Source organism: Canis lupus, chromosome X (assembly GCF_003254725.2).
Source record: "Canis lupus dingo isolate Sandy chromosome X, ASM325472v2, whole genome shotgun sequence".
Taxonomy (NCBI): domain Eukaryota; kingdom Metazoa; phylum Chordata; class Mammalia; order Carnivora; family Canidae; genus Canis; species Canis lupus.
The window spans coordinates 122,484,716-122,501,967 of NC_064281.1; positions in this window are offsets into that span (position 1 = coordinate 122,484,716).

Below are 17,252 nucleotides of genomic sequence, written 5' to 3' on the forward strand. Positions count from 1 at the left end.
ACCTCGGTCGCTCAGTAGCCCATGTGACAGGTGAGGAGACCAAAGTGCCCAGAGCTCAAGGAATGTGCCCGGGAGCACAGCCGGAAAGGGCCTGTCTTTCTCCGCCACATGGTCGCACCTGCGCGTGTCCCTGTGACGGAGGTTGTCATCCTGTCTCCAGGCCGGGACCCCGAGGTCCAGGGAGGCCGGCCGGCAGCTGGGAGCGGCGCTGCTGAGCCGGCCACGCGCGGCCGCTCACCCCTCGTGGAGCAGGTGCAGTGTTGCCCCCGTTTCACAGACGAGGAAGCTGAGGTTCAGACGGCTCAGGTGACTGACCCAAGGTCGGCCAGAAGGCAAAGGGCAGAGCCGGGATTTGCACCCGCTTCTCGAAGCCCTTCCTCCCACTTCTGAGCGCCCAGATGGGGGCCGGTGGGGGTGCGAGCAGGAATGAGAGCGCCCCGAACACGGGCCCCGAACACGGGGCGAACCACACCTTCACTGCCACGCGCTCGCCGCGGAGCCCGACGGCTGGGTGTCGCCCCCTCAGCCCCGTGCACCCCCAGAGCTCCTCGCAGCCACCGTGGGTGCCTGGGCTCGGGCAGCCACCCAGGGTCTGGCCAGACCTTCCCCCACCCCCACATGACGGAGGCCTTGTGCTGAGGGAGGGGGTCCCCGAAGCCAGGGGAGCAGGAAGACGGTGCCAGCAGGTTAAGGGCGGGGGACTGGGAAGTCTGACATCTTTCTCTCTTTTTCTCCTTTCAATTTTTCTGTGTCGTCCTGCCTCAGGTGTGTCTCTTAAAACAGCACACAGCTGGGTTTAGTTTGATCCAGCCTAACCACACTTGGCTTTTTTTCTTTTTAAATCAGCTTTATTGAAGCATAATATACATACAGTAAAACTTGTCCTTTGGAGGGGTACGGCTCAATGATTTTTGATAAATGTCCTGTAACAATCACTGAAATCAAGATATAGAACATTTCCGGGCGCCTGGGGGGCTCCGCAGTTGAGCATCTGCCTTCGGCCCAGGGCGTGACTCCGGGGTCCCGGGATCGAGTCCCACATCGGGCTCCCTGCATGGGGCCTGCTGCTCCCTCTGCCTGGGTCTCTACCTCTCTCGGTGCCTCTCATGAGTAAATAAATAAAATCTTTATTTTTTTACTTTTTTAAAAGATTTTATTTATTTAATCATGAAAGACAGAGAGAGAGAGAGAGAGAGGCAGAGACCCAGGTAGAGGGAGAAGCAGGCTCCATGCAGGGACCCCGATGCGGGACTCGATCCAGGGTCTCCAGGATCAGGCCTTGGGCCGAAGCCAGGTGCTAAACGGCTGAACCACCCAGGGATCCCCTAAAAATCTTTAAAAAAGATAAAGGATATAGGTTTCCATCACATCCCCAAATTCCCTCATACCCTGTTGAAGGCAAGCACGCGGTGTGGCCCTGGGCCCTGGGCCCCACCGGTCTGCGGCGCAGTTTTTGAGGTTCAGTCATCCATGTCGCTGCGCATGTGTATGTGTCAGCAGCTCGTTCTGTTTTATTACCGAGTAGGATGCCAGTGTTTGGATGGATCCCAGTTTGTTTAGCCACACACCCGCTGGGCGGTTTCCAGCTTTTGGCCACTTTGAATAGAGGGCTCTAGACATCAACATACAGGTTTTTGTGTCGACGGGCTCGCGTTTCTGTCCCGACCAACGAGTGGGATTGCTGGCGGATTCGGTGCCTTTTTCTACCATCGTTTTTTACCCGTAGGGTTGACCTGATCATGGTGGTGGTGTGTGCTGGGGGCTTGGGCTTGTTCTTGCCCGCTCTTTTTTTTTTAAGATTTTATTTATTTATGAGAGACACAGAGGAGAGAGAGAGAGAGAGAGAGAGGCAGAGACGCAGGCAGAGGGAGAAGCAGGCTCCATGCAGGGAGCCCGAGGTGGGACTCGATCCCGGGACCCCAGGACCATGCCCTGGGCTGAAGGCGGTGCTCAACTGCTGGGCCACCCGAGCTGCCCCTTGCCTGCTCATTAAGTGCTTGCTTTCTTTCTTTCTTTCTTTTTGTAGAAAATGTGGTTTTATTCTCGGGGAGGCCAATGTTCCCATCCCAGCCTCCCCCTATGACGTGCTTTCTATTTGCCCTGCTTTCCAGATGTCTCTTTCTCCACCCCCACCTTCCATCAGCAAAAGTTCAGGGCGGGAAGCAGAAATCAAGGGATTTCAAGGGACCAGAAAAGGATTTTGTAAGCCTAAGAACGGGAACATAACCACTGGAGGGGCCCGAGGGGGGTGATCGGGCGGGATCCACGGAACAGCACCTCAAATCCAGCTCCCCGGAGGAGCTGCCCCCGCCACCGTCAGCAAGGTGGGGAATAGGCGGCCCCCCGGTGTAAATGCGGGGTTCAGGAAGACCCCACCACGGCCGAGAGTCAGGGGCCAGCGAGCCGGGCCCAGGAGGTCACTGGTGCCACAAGAAGGAGAGGCCCGACGAAGGAGCCACGCAGCTGAAGCCCCGAGCTTCCTCGTCCTGGGAACCGAGCGGGACAGCTCTGCGCGGCGGACTTGGTGGCCTCTTCCTCAGCCTTCCAGATTGCAGGGGAGTGTGCCTGACTGGGGACCGCCAGCCTGCCTCCCAGAGCCTGGCCCGCGGGGACCAGCCCCAAATGGCGCTTGCACAGGAAGGTCAAAGACACATTAAGGGCCACCTGGGTGGCTCAGTGGTTGAGCACCTGCGTTTGGCTCAGGGGTGATCCCCAGAGTCCTGGGATCGAGTCCCGCTTCTCCCTCTGCCTGTGTCTCTGCCGCTCTCTGTGTCTCTCATGGACAAATAAATAAAATATTTTTTAAAAAAGACATTAAAAGACGATCCCAGCCCCTCCCTCTGCTCTTGGTCATCATTAAACAGATTGAATTTGTCTTCTCGTTTCATTTTCCTTTCTGTTTAGAAGCACTGTATGAATTTTTTAGTAGTTACTGTAGGTATTTCAGCGGGCATTCCTAATAAAGCCTAAAGCCAATCAATATCTCTGCTCTGGTGGTTTTAACCTATGGCCACAAATTCTTTGATTCTCCTCACTTCGAGAGGTCCTGCCTCCTTTCCTCCTCTTGAGTGTGGGATGGACCTGATGACTCATTTTTTTTTTTTAAAGATTGATGCATGTATGTGTGTATTTGAGGAGGTGGGGAGGGGCAGAGGGAGAGAGAACCCCCAAGCAGACTCCTTGCAGAGCTGGGAGCCCGCCCTTGGGGCTCAGTCTCACGAGCCTGGGATCATGACCCGAACCAGAGTCAAGAGTCAGATGCTCGACCGAGTGCGCCACCCAGGCACCCCTTGATGACTCGTTTCTAAGGAATAGAATGAAACAAAAGTGGCGGTGGGCAACCTTGGGGAATCATAAAAGGTCCTGCTGCTTCCTCCTTGTTCTCTTTCCCGGATTGCTCTGTCTGGGGCAAGTCGTGGCCGTGTTGTGAGGGCACCCAGCAGCCCTATGGCGAGGCTCCGTTGAGGCTCTTGTCCGTGGGCCTGGCCACCCGCTGCCCCTCCTTGTGCCATCACCCTGCCTCACCCACCAATGGCTCGCCACCTTCCCCTCACCCACAGAGCATGCCTATGCCTACCCCTCTGTTTCCTGCTCTTCTTATCTCCAAAGACCTCGACCTCACCTCAGCCTCCCCCTCTCACAGTTATGCCCTAAAGAGATCGTCATCATCCACAGAATTGCTGTGACGCGTTACGTTCCAAATGCCGAGTCTCTGGGCCTGGCTTCCAGGGCGTTCCTTCCTGTTCTCCAAAGTTCTCCAATGTCCACCCTTGTACCGCCCCTGCATTTGGCCTTCACTAGATCCTTCCAGTCCCTTGACCCCTGTACCCAGTCTATCAGATCCCACCGGGCCTCCTTCTCTTCCACATCCCACTCATGCCTCACGGTGTACGTCTTCGACACGCTCCAGTCTCTCCATTAGTGGGGAATGAGGAATACCATTTGCATTAGTCAGGGCCCTCCTGACAAACAGAACCAACAGGATACGTGTGTGTGTGTGTGTGTGTGTGTGTGTGTGTGTGTGAAGAGATTTATTATAAGGAATTGGCTCGAGGGACCATGGAGCCTGTAAAGTCCCAAGATCTAGACAGCAAGCTGGGGAAAGTTCCAGTCCAAGGGCAGGAAGAGGCCAGTGTCCCGGCTAGAGCAGGCTCCTTGTTCTCTGCAGGTCCTCAGTGGGTTGGAGGAGACGCACCCACATTACGGAGGGTGATCTGCTTTACTCACTCTATTTATTGAAAGGTCATCTCATCCAGAAACATCTTCACAGACACACCAGGGTGATGCTTGACCAAATCTCTGGGCACCCCGTGGCCTGGTCACGTTGACACATAAAATCCAACTATCATAATGGTAAGCTCAGATGTGTGGGGCCGCCTGGGTGGCTCAGCGGGGGAGCGTCTGCCTTGGGCCCAGGGCGTGATCCCGAGGTCCCGAGATCAAGCCTCATATGGGGCTCCCCGCAGGGACCCTGCTTCTCCCTCTGGCTGCGTCTCTGTCTCTCTCTGTGTCTCTCATGAATAAATAAATTAAAAATCTTTTTTAAAAATCTTTAAAAAAAATCTCATGGGATCCCTGCGTGGCTCAGCGGTTTAGCGCCTGCCTTTGGCCCAGGGCGTGATCCTGGAGACCCGGATCGAGTCCCACATTGGGCTCCCTGCGTGGAGCCTGCTTCTCCCTCCTCCTGTGTCTCTGCCTCTCTCTCTCTCTATGTCTATCATAAATAAATAAATAAATAAATAAATAAATAAATAAATAAATAAATAAATCTTTAAAAAAAAATCTCAGACGTGTGGACGGGAGCCCAGGCAGAGTCATACACCTGAGCTCTGGGGAGTCGGAAGTGGGGTTTTAAGCAGCTCTAGGGACCAGGTGATCCTATCTGCAGGGCACACCTCCCACCGCTCAGCTGCTCTCCCGGTGATTCAGCTCCTGCTGCTTCTACCACCGTCAGCCAACTCCCTCCCACCCTCCTGTGTGTCTCTCTTTTCATCGTTTTTTTTTTTTTTAGATTTATTTATTTATGGGGGGGGGCATGGGCTAGGGGAGGGGCAGAGGGAGAGGGAGAAGCAGGCTTCCCATAGAGCAGGGAGCCCAACGTGGGGCTCGATCCCAGGACCCCAAGTTCTCAACCTGAGCCAAAGGCAGATGCCCAACCCACGGAGCCACCCAGGCACCCCTGCTTCATCTTTTTGCTTCTGCCTAATCCTAATTTCTTTTTTTAAAAAGATCGTATGGGACTCCTGAGTGGCCCAGTGGTTGAGCGTCTGCCTTCAGCCCAGGGCATGATCCTGGAGTTCCAGGATCGAGTCCCGCAGGGAGCCTGCTTCTCCTTCTGCCTGTGTCTCTGCCTCTCTCTCGGTGTCTCTCATGAATAAATGCATAAAATCTTTAAAATAAAAAAAATAAAGATTTTATTTATTCATTTATTTGAGGGGAGCCGTGTGTACAAGCAGGGGGAGCAGCAGGCAGAGGGAGAGGGAGAAGCAGGCTCCCCGCTGAGCAGGGACTCAATCCCAGGACCCCAAGATCATGACCTGTGCCCAAGGCCTAGCCGACAAGGAGCCCCCCAGGTGCCCCTGCCTGATCCTAATTTCTGCCTCCACTTGGCTTCTGCTGCTTCGGGTCGGTTAGAGGCTCCCTTTTCTCCCAAGGTCGGTTGGCTTCTGACCTCACTGCAGTTTAAGTAAGAAAGAAGCTGATTGGCCCCACTAGTCACCATCCTTAGGTGGGAGGAGCTTCATGTGCAGGTAGACTGATGGATGGGCAGGGCCCCGGGGAAACTCCAGTTGTGCTTGGCCAGGTGCTTGCTCGTGGTCCAAGCAGCTGGGGCCACAGTTGGGGGAGGCCACGGGGTATACAGTGGGGCCATCTGTTATGGACTGAATTTTGTGCACTCCCCCCATTCTTTTTTTTAAAGGTTTTATTTATTTATTCATGAGAGACCCAGAGAGAGAGGCAGAGACCCAGGCAGAGGGAGAAGCAGGCTCTCTGCGGGGAACCCGATGCGGGGACTGGATCCCAGGACCCGGGGTCACGCCCTGAGCCAAAGGCACACGCTCACCCGCTGAGCCACCCGGGCATCCCACACTCCCTCCATTAATGTGTTGAAGCCCTAACCCCTCATGTGAGTATATCCGGAGATGGGGCCTCTAGGAAAGTAAGGTTAAATGACGTCCTAAAGGTGGGGCCTTGATCCCACAGGACTAGTGTCCTTGTGAGAAGAGATAGCAGAGACTCCTCTCTGTCTCTCTGTCTCTCATTGCCACGTGAGGGCACAGCAAGGAGACAACCATCTACCAGCCAGGAAAAGAGCTTTCACCAGGAAAGCAACCTTGTCAGAACCTGCTTCCAGGGCTGTGATAAAGCAAATGTCTGTTGTTCACGCCACACGGTCTAGGGTATTCGCTGCGGCGGCTCGAGCCGGCTGAGAGCACCCATGTGCCAGCCGCTGGTTAGAGGTGCTTCCGCGGCAGGGAGCCTCGGTGCTCCTAGGTCACCTCTGCTCTTGTGGCTCTTGTGATTCTTCGAACCCAACTGCCCATTGGACGCGTGCGGTCGCCCCCCCCACCCCGCAGAGTGCCGCGTCGGGACGGGTGTCACTCGGGCTCCCCGCAGAGCTGCCGCGGGCCCCCTCCAACCTGCTGCCCGGACCTAAGTTAAGCACAGGCACTGACTTTCTCCTAAAATGACAGCGAATGACTTTTTTTAAAAAAAGATTTTATTTATTGATTCATGACAGACAGAGAGGCAGAGACACAGGCAGAGGGAGAAGCAGGCTCCATGCAGGGAGCCCGACACGGGACTCGATCCCGGGTCTCCAGGATCACACTCCGGGGCCGAAGGCGGCGCTAAACTGCTGAGCCACCTGGACTGCCCTGAAAGACTCTTTAAAAGCAAACATTGCCGAGGACAGAAGCAAAGGAGATGACACAGCAGCCGCAGGCCGGAGGCGCAGAGTCCCAGGGCAGGGCTCACATGCGACTGAGGGGTCACAGTGACGACGGGGGCCAAAATCTGTTCAAAGGGCAGCCAGTCTCCCCCACGCTGTCCTCCGTCCCAGCAGAAGGGGAAGTTCCTTGTCTGGAGACGAGGAGACAAAGGGTGCCTCGGCTGGCCAGCCCCGGGGACAGCTGAGGCACACCATGCTGGGGACAGGAGCTGGGGCAGGCGAGCACTGACCCCTCTGCCCTCCCAGCTCCCGCGCCCACAGCCACCCCGCCATGTGGGCTGGAGAGGAGTCCCCAGCTAAGGGCCGTGCGGCCGCCTCCCTGCCCAGCGGAGGAAAGGGGGACGGAGGTGGCCGACAGGCTCCTGGGCCGCAGCGACCCGACAGCCGCGCCGTCAAGCTGTGTGGCCGGAGCGTGGACCCGGCCTCGTCCAGCCGATCTGCGGGGCCTGCGGATGCCCCGAGCCCGAATGTGGCCCAGCTCACCCCGCTGCCCCCGCCCCACGATGGGAGTTCAGGGGTCACCAACAGCAGGACTCGAGAGGCCTACAAGCTGCCTCCACCCCCAGCGCCCGGACCACCTGGAGATGTTTGCGCGACCCGAATCCCGCGCGCCGCAGGCCGAGCCCCGGGCTGCCCCAGGAGGAGCCGCCCGAGCCCGAGCCCGAGCCCTCGCCACGCGCGCTTGGCCGCTGCAACGTGCAGCACCTGCCAACGCACCCACAGGTGGAAGGAAGCAGTGTCATCGGAAGCAGCCTCGGGACTCAGGAAGCATAAGATCCTGAGGGGGACGTGTGGGTGACAGTGATCTTCCCCTGCCCCCCTACCCGCTCCCCCATAAGCACTCCCTCCTTCACATCTTCAAAAAAAAAAAACATACTAAAGACAGTGACATTGGGATTTTCCACTAAAACACCTCAAGCACATCATCCTACCTTGGAGGCCATAGGTGGCAACCCACTGCTCCCAACAAGCAGTCTTAATTTTTTTTTTTTTTATTCATGAGACACAGAGAGAGAGAGGCACAGACACAGGCAGAGGGAGAAGCAGGCTCCATGCAGGGAGCCCCATGCGGGACTCGAACCCGGGACCCCGGGATCACGCCCTGGGCCCAAGGCAGGTGCTCAACAACTGAGCCCCCCGGGGGGCCCCCAACACGCATTCTTAAAGATAAGAGGATGAGAAGGATCATTCCGAGGAAGCCTCTAACTGAGATCAAAACGAAGACGAGATAATCAGTGGGAAACAGGACCCTGAGGGATAACAAGTATTTGCTTAAAATTCCTTAAGGAGATTTCTTAAAAACTCCTTCGCATCCTCAGGGAGATAATAGAATGTGAGTATTCACGAAGAGCAGGGTGCTCCGAGAGGGCACATTCGAAGAACAAGTAAGAGCTTCCTGCGGTAGGATGAATTAGGAAGTCGGTGTACGCGGATCTCCTGCTTCTCCCCAGGATGCGGAAGGTTCCATTCCTAGATATTAGAAGCACAGATTTTGTTGTTGTTGTTGTTGTTTGTTTTTGTCTTAAGCCTATCAGGGAGCTGAAGTTGCCAAAAAGAAAAAAAAAAAGTGGGCTCAAATCTATAAAAACAGCAGGCCCGGGGATCCCTGGGTGGCGCAGCGGTTTGGCGCCTGCCTTTGGCCGAGGGCGCGATCCTGGAGACCCGGGATTGAATCCCACGTCAGGCTCCCGGTGCATGGAGCCTGCTTCTCCCTCTGCCTGTGTCTCTGCCTCTCTCTCTCTCTGTGTGACTATCATAAATAAATAAAATTAAAAAAAAAAAAAAACAGCAGGCCCTTCCTAGGAAAAAGCCCCATTGGCACTTTTGTTCCTGGCAGCGGCGGCAGCAGCAGGAGGAAGCTGCCATAGGCTCGGGTAAAAAGAAAACAGGAACTAGTAACACATTTGTAGAGGCCACATAGGGGATGGCATGACATTTTGAGTCCCCAGGGGCCTCAGACACAAAGAGCTGGCATTCGCCCACCGACTCTTCTCCGTGGGCTTCACCAAGAAAGTCTGCAGGCGGCCCAGGGGGGCTGCCCTATTGTCTCTGGGGCACCCACGTGCTAGGGGTGCTGAAGCCTGCGTGCAGGGCAGGAGATCTGGGAGGAAGGCCACCGCAGGCCTTCCAGGGGCGTTGGCAGGGGACAGGTCACGCCGGGGCTGAGGAAATACAGGACTCAAGGCAGGTGGGAGGCCTGGCGCAAACCTGCCAGGCGCCCGAAGTCCTACCCCGAAGCCTGGCAGGACTCGAGCCGGAAGACCCGAAACACGCTCTGGGGCCCAAGTTCCTGGATCCCCTGAAGTCTAGGGGTGAGGCGGAGCTGGAAGAAAGATATCCCCAGGCACTACGATCACAAATGCACAATTTTTTAAAAAAATGATTTATTTGTTTAAGAGAGAGGAAGCAGGGCAGCCCGGGTGGCTCAGCGGTTTGGCTCCTGCCTTCGGCCCAGGGCATGATCCTGGAGACCCGGGATGGAGTCCCACGTCGGGCTCCCTGCGTGGAGCCTGCTTCTCCCTCTACCTGTGTCTCTGCCTCTCTCTCTCTCTCTCTCTCTATCATAAATAAATAAATAAATAAATAAATAAATAAATAAATAAATCTTAAAAAAAAAAAAAGAAGAAGAAGAATTGAGGAAGGGCTCAACCCCGGGCAGCCCTGCCTGAGTGTTTCTTGTGGTTGCGGTAGCTGAAGCCGGGACGGCGCGGAGCCGGGCACCTTAGAGCTGCCTGGGCATCTCCCTCTCTTCACGTCTCAGAGCCCTTGCGTGCAGTCTCTCACGAGGCCTACCGTGGGCCTCTTCACAGCCCGGCAGCCTCGGGGAAGCTGGACTGCGGTGGCTAAAGGCTGCTAACGAGGCAGGAGCTGCACCCCCTTTTCTGACCCAGCCTCAGAGATCCAGCAGCATCACTCACATCATGTTACGTTGATGACAAACAAGTCACAAGCTTGCGAATTATAGGGAGAGGGAGGCTTAATTCCACCTGTTTTTTTTTTTAAGATTTTAAATTATCAAGAAGAAAAAAAGATTTTAAGTCATCCCAACACCCAATGTGAGGCTCGAACCCACAACCCCGAGGTCCATAGTTGCGTGCTCCACCGACTGAGCCAGCCAGGTGCCCCAAATTCCACCTTCTGATGGCAAAATGGCAAGGACCCAGAACAGAAGAATGGTAGATATTGTCGGGGATGCCTTTGACAAACACGGTCTGCCACACACACCGGTTAAAAGGCGGAGACTGTCGGGCCACATAAAATGTCTCTATGTTACTACAAGAAGCCTACTGTTAAGAAAAAAAAAGAAGAAGAAGAAGCCAACCGTTAGCATAAAGACACAGACAAGTTGAAAGTAAAAGGATGGAAAAAGATACATCACGCCAACTCAGCATGAGAAAGCTGGTATGACGATATTCATATCAGAGTTGAATTTAAGACAAAGAATATTACCGGAGATAAAGAGGAACAATCAAAAAGACATAATAATCTTAAATTTTAATTTTAAATATTTATGTCAGAAAATCATAAATAATGTTAAATAGGATCTGCCTTTGGGTCAGGGCAAGACCCCAGGGTCCTGGCATCCAGTCCCACGTCCGGCTCCCTGCTCAGCAGGGAATCTGTTTCTCCCTCTGCCCCTCCTCCTGCTCATGCTTGTGTGTCCTCGCTCTTTCTCTCTCGGAAATAAATAAATAAAATCTTTAAAAGGAAAAAGAAATAGGCAAATCTCCAAACATAGTTGGAGACTAAAACATCCCTTTCTCAATAATTAGTAAAACAGAGAGGGAAAAAATCAGTAAGAATGTAGGTTTTTTTTAAAGATTTTATTTATTTATTCACGAGAGACACACACACAGAGAGAGGCAGAGACCCAGGCAGAGGGAGAAGCAGGTTCCACGCAGGGAGCCCGACGTGGGACTCGATCCCGGGTCCCCAGGATCACACCCTGGGCCGAAGACGGCACTAAACTGCTGAGCCACCCGGGCTGCCCCAAGAATGTAGGTTTGAACAACACTATCAACCAAAGTGACTTAATTGATATTTATAAATCAAGAAAATAACAAGAAAATATACATTCTGGGGCACCTGGGTGATTCAGTGGTTAAGCGTCTGCCTTTAGCTCAGGTCATGATCCCGGGGTCCTGGGATCGAGTCCCACATTGGGCTCCTCACAGGGAGCCTGCTTCTCCCTCTGCCTGGGTCTCTGCCTCTCTTTGTATCTCTCATGAATAAATAAATAAAATCTTAAAAAAAATAGAAAACAGGAAAACAATATAGTAAATAAATGAAACCAAAAGCTGTCTTTGAAAAGATTAATGAAATTGATAAACCTCTAGCCAGTCTGATCAGAAAAAATGGAGAGAAGATACAAATTACCAATATCAAAAAATGAAAGAGAGAAGAAAAATGAAAGGGAAGCTATCACTACACATTACAAATATTAAAAGGATAATAAGGGAACACCGGGAAAAACCTATGCCAGGTAATCAACCATATTAACAGATTAACATATTAACAACAGGGCAGCCCAGGTGGCTCAGCGGTTTAGAGCTGCCTTCAGCCCAGGGCCTGATCGTGGAGTCCCAGGATCGAGTCCCACCTCGGGCTCCCTGCATGGAGCCTGCTTCTCCCTCTGCCTGTGTCTCTGCCTCTCTCTGTGTCTCTCATGGATAAATAAATAAAATTAAAAAAAAAAACAGAGCAACAACAAAAATGAAAAAGCACATGATCATCTTAATAGATTCAGGAAAAATATTTGACTAAATTCAATGCCTACTTGTGATAAAAGTTCTCAGTAAAGTAGGAATAGAGGGAAACTTCCTCAGCCTGATAAAGGGCATCTATGAAAAACCCACAGCTAACATCATATTTAATGGTGACACACTCACTGCCTTTCTCTTTTGATCAGGAACAAAGGATATCTTTCATCACTTTTACTCACTGGAGATCTTAGCTAGTGCGATAAGGCAAGGAAAAGAAACAGAGGCACATAGATTAGAAAGAAATGTGTTTTTATTCAGGATGACATTGTTATCCGTATAAAAAAAAATCCTAAGAAATCTACAGAAACCAACAGAACTGTTGAGTAGGTTTAGCAAAGTCACGGGATAAACAGTCAATATGCAAAAATCAGTAGTATTTCAATATACTAGCAACAACCAATCACAGATTATGACATTTATTTTTTTTCGAAGGTTTTATTTATTCATGAGAGACACAGAGACAGAGACAGAGACACAGGCAGAGGGAGAAGCAGGCTCCCTGCAGGGAGCCCGACGTGGGACTCGATCCCAGAACCCTGAGATCATGACCTGAGCCAAAGGCAGGCGCTCAACCACTGAGCCCCCCAGGTGCCCAGAAATTATGCCATTAAAAGTACCATTGGCAGGGGTTCCTGGGGGGCTCAGTCAATTGAGCGGCTCACTCTTGATTTTGGCTCGGGTCGTGATACCAGGGTCATGAGACCGAGCTCAGTACAGAGTGTGCTTGTCCCTGTACCCGCCCCTCCCACTGCTCATGCACTCCCTCCTCCCTCCTCAAATAAATAAATAAATAAACAAACAAATAAATAAGTAAATAAAATCTTTAAAGAAAAAAAATAAAGACGCACGTGGTTTCACCATTTCTTCAAGTCTTCCTTTATTTACAAGGGTTCCTGTGTCTTGTAAAACTTACATAAATGTATGTGCTTAAAAAAAAAAAAGAGGAAGAAGAAGGGGGATCCCTGGGTGGCTCAGTGGTTTAGCACCTGCCTTCGGCCCAGGGCGTGATCCTGGAGACCCGGGATCAAGTCCCACGTCGGCCTCCTTGCATGGAGCCTGCTCCTCCCTCTGCCTGGGTCTCTACCTCTCTCTCTCTCTGGGTCTCTCATGAATAAATTAATAAAAATCTTAAAAAAAATTAAAAAATAAAGAGGCAAGTGGTGGCACAGCTGCAAAGCAACAGAGCTAGCAGCCTCAGTGCTAAGGACGTACAACACGCACACATGAAGGCCTGTACTCAAGATTCAGAGTAGCCTTATTCATAACCGCCTCAAACTAGAAACAACCCGTGTGTTCAGCAACTAGTAAGGGAATCAATTATCTGTGGCCCATCCCCACAACAGAACCCTACTTAGCACACGAGAGGAACAAAATCCTAATACACACACCAGCAGATGTGAACTCAAAGGCATTCTGCTAAGTAAAAGACGTCAGGCACAAAATACTACATAGTCTATGACTCTATTTATAGAAAATTCGAGAAAAGACCAATGTATAGTGATGGATGGTGGTTGCCAGGCTCCAGGTGGGGAGAGGAGATGGCAAAGAGCCACGAGGCAACTTTCCGGAGTGAGGCAAATGTTCCGCATCATGATTATGCTGGTGGGCACGCCTCCGTAGACGCGGGCCAGATCTCATGAAACAATTTGTGCATTTTCCTGGCTACGAATCATACCTCAAAAAGTCTGGTTTTAAGAAGCAGGCGGGACAAGGAGAGAAATCATTGCCCGGGTGGTGGCCGTAAGAAGAGTGGAAGCGGGCAGCCCGGGTGGCCCAGAGGTTTGGCGCCGCCTTCGGTCCAGGGCCTGACCCTGGAGTCTCAGGATCGGGTCCCGCGTCGGGCTCCCTGCGTGGGGCCTGCTTCCCCCTCGGCCTGGGTCTCTGTCCCTCTCTCTGTCTGTGTCTCTCATGAATGAATAAATAAATAAAAATCTTTAAGAAAAAGGGAAAAAAAGAATGGTGGAAGCGCTGAGCAACGCTGAAGTGGCCCTAGCCGCAGCCATGCATGGAAGGCTGGCAGGAGGAGGGCCTGCGCGTGGCGGTGGCCCTTTCGACCGCAGGCCGGGACAACCCTGACCAAAAAGGAGGCGCCTCTGTCAGGCTGCCTTCCCGCCAGATGAGGACCTCCTGGTCATCTGGGGGCACAGCCGTCAATAGCTCCCCGGCCTCTGCCCCCGGGTCCTCAGCCCAGGAGAGAGGATGCTCCCAGTGGCTGCTGGGGACCCCCCGCTCCCAAGCCTCGGGGTCTTAATCCAAGGACCAGTCTCCTCCCTCCCAAAGCTTGCAAGCAGGCTTTGTCTAATTTTCAAAATTATTATTTACTCGAATTTGGACCTCAGGTGAGTGGACATCCCGTCTTGGGGTCAGCGTTGGCGCGTGCACGTCCCCGCGCGTGCGCACACACACATTTTTTTGTGTATTTTTTTATATCACACACGCATTTTTATTCAATGTATTTTGCCCCTTTGGGTCCCACCCTGTGCCCCAGTGCCCTGTCACCCCACTGGAGCCCCTCCTGGGTGTTTGGTTGACATCAGGCTCTCCTCATTCCGCTCCTTGCTCATCACTTCAGGCTGCCATGCAGCGCCAGCCGTCTGCAGCGAGGACCCCACTGGGAGGGATGCGTAGCCGGAGTCCCCCCATCGCCCGATACCCCCCAGCGGCTCTGCTTGCGCCCTTCCCGTAGGATGCCCACCTCTGCCCCCGGCCTCCTGGGCAGATCCTCTCCTGGCTCTATCACCTCTTCTCCATGCGTCTAGCTGCCCCCTCTTCCTCTCTCATCCCCGAAATGTCCCTTGAGCATTTGTTCAGGAGCCCGACAAATGTCTTTCCTCGCCGTGGCATCCACCAGCTAGCGGCGTGTCACCATTTCTCTGCCAGGCGATGCCTCCCCGCGCAGCCCGCTCGGCCCAGACCCGCACAGGGCCCCGCACGGGGGCAGGGACTGGCTCCTTCCGGGGCCTGCGGCACTTGCTGTTCGCTGAGCAAAGGGTCCTTTTTTTTTTTTTAAGATTTTATTTATTAATTCGCGGGAGAGAGAGGACAGTAGCAGGGGCGAGAGGGAGAACGGGCTGGATCCCAGGACCCGGGACCATGACCTGACCTGAAGGCAGACGCGTCACCGCCCGAGCCCCCGGGGGGCCCTGAGCCAGGGATTGTGGGGACAGAGAGCCACTGCTAGGGGAAGACAGGGTGGCCTCTGATGCCCTGCCCTGGTGCTGGCGCCTGGGATGGTCGGTGCCCCCCCAGGCCTCGTGTCTTCTGCCGCGCAGGCTCGTCTGGGGGTGTGCTCCGCCCTGCGCCCCGGCCCTTGCTCTGGCCTTTCCCAACCAGCCTCCGGTGCTCCCTGCGGGGAGTGCGGGTGCCTCCGGCCGCCCCCTGAAACTCTGGTCGGGGATCCCTCTCTGCCGTCTCCGGGGTCCCCTGCCACCTGCGTGTCTTGCAGGGCCCCCAGCCGTGCCCTGTTCACGAGCCCCCTGTGGCCCTGCCGGTGAGTGCGCCCGTCAGCCTTCTTCCCCATGAACTGCTGCCCAGCCCCATTTTAGTCCCCTGGGGGTGGCGGGGGGCCTGCGACAGGCCTGTCACCTCTGATCAGCTCCTCGCTGCAGGCGATGTGACTCAGCCGGCCTGGCCCAGTGCCCACGGGCACCTGCGCCTGCACCGTGGGTCCCCCAGGCCCGGGGGCTCTGGGCGAAGGCCCCAGCCTCTCTCTTGCCTTGGTGGCCTCTCGGTTCTTCCGGGAGTCGCCAGCAGCCACTCCGCGTGCCCAATGTCCCTGGAGCATGTGGTGGCCTTGGGCGCCGCCGCCTCCCCTTGCCTCAGGGATACAGCACCGAGGAGGGCAGGGGCTTCCCGCAGAGGTTGCCCCGGACTCGGCAACAGGAAACAAGGAGTGCGGGGAGCAGGGCCGGCGACAGATGCCAGCTCTCCGCTGGGAGCTGGGCGGGGACGCGGTGCGGGGGCTCGGCCTCTGGCTTCCGGCCGGGCCCCGGGCGCCGTGAAAGTGGGCTCTTCCGTGGGCTCGGCTCCAGGCCTTCGCCCGTCCTGTCCCCGGCAGCCTTCAGCGGGGGGCTCCCCGTTTCAGAGACCCCAGTGGAGCTGGGCCTAGGCTGTCCAGGGTCACGCAGCTGTAGAGGGGCAAGGTGAGCATGTGTGGTGCGCAGGTGCCTCAGTTTCTCCGGCAGACGAGGGAGGTCCCATCTCACCGGCCAGGCTAGCACCGGGGGGGGGGGGGGGGGTGTGTGACAAAGGCTGCTGGGTATGCTGTGACTTTTTACCAGCGGCTCAAAACTTTCCCTTGAATAATCTGTTTTAGAGTCTTCCCAGGAGCTCCCCTTCTGACCATTCCTGTCCACCCGGACAGTGGCAGAAAGTGGTTCCTAGGACGCCCGGGGGCTCAGCGGTTGAGCATCTGCCTTCAGTTCAGGGCGTGACCCCGGGGTCCCGGGATCGAGTTCCCCACCGGGTCCCCCACAGGGACCCGCTTCTCCTTCTGCCTGGGTCTCTGTCTGGGTCTCTCATGAATAAATAAAATCTTTAAAAATAAAAAAAAAAAAAGAAATTTGTTTCTACGCTGCTAGGTCAATAACGGCAAGTGGTTACAGGGGAGAGAGTGACGATGCTCTAGGTCTCAGGAGGTGTGAGTGAAGGGTTCCGATGCCGGGTGTCAGCATTCTGCAACCTGCGTCCAAATGGTGCAGCGGAAACCACTGGAATATGCGTGTGCACTGTGCGGGGGGGGGGGGGGGGGGGGGGGAGCGGGGTAGAGTGTGTGTGTGTGATTGTAGTGAATGTGCAGCACGTGTGGATGCGGTACGTGTGCCCCCTGCAGGGGTGGGTGCGTGTGAGTGTGCGAGACGCCGCCCCCCCCCCCCGGCTGCCCCCCCCCCCCCGGCTCTCTGGCCAGGAAGGCGAGGCCCGAGTCTTGGCCATACTTGGGCCTGGTCAGCGCGAAGCTGTCTTGGCCTCCGGCCTTGCAGGTCATTAGAGAAGACGGACAAACAGGAAAACAGGGCCAAGTGGGCCCAGGGCCTGGCACTCGAGGCGAGCGGGCCACGGCGCGGGGCTGGGCTGCACCAGCCTTGGCGGAGCGAGGCCAGGCTCTGCGGCGAGAGCAGGGTCGGCGGGCAGAGGGCGCCCGGGACAGCAGGGAGAGGGTGGGCTGCAGGGGCAGCCCTGGTGGGTGGGTGGGTGGGCTGCAGGCCCCGCCCTGGAGCCCCCGGAGGGAAGCCCCTCCACACGCGTGCCCGGACGTGAGCCCATCCGTGCCTGTGTGGGTGCCGAGTGCGTGCGCCCCTGTGGCCGTCCGGCGGTGCGGGAGGGAGACAGAGGCCTGCAGCCCGCCCCCTCCTAGGGCAGGTAGCTGCAGGTGGGGGGGGAGGAAGAGGGTGGGGGTGTCCCTGGCTCCCACAGGATCCTGGGGAGGAAGCTGGCTGTCACAGGGGTGCATTAAGCCCTGGCTTGAACCCGCCCCACCCCCTCCCTTCCTGTCCCTCATCTCCGGTGGCCCTAATTGAGGAGGGGCGGGCACCAGCACT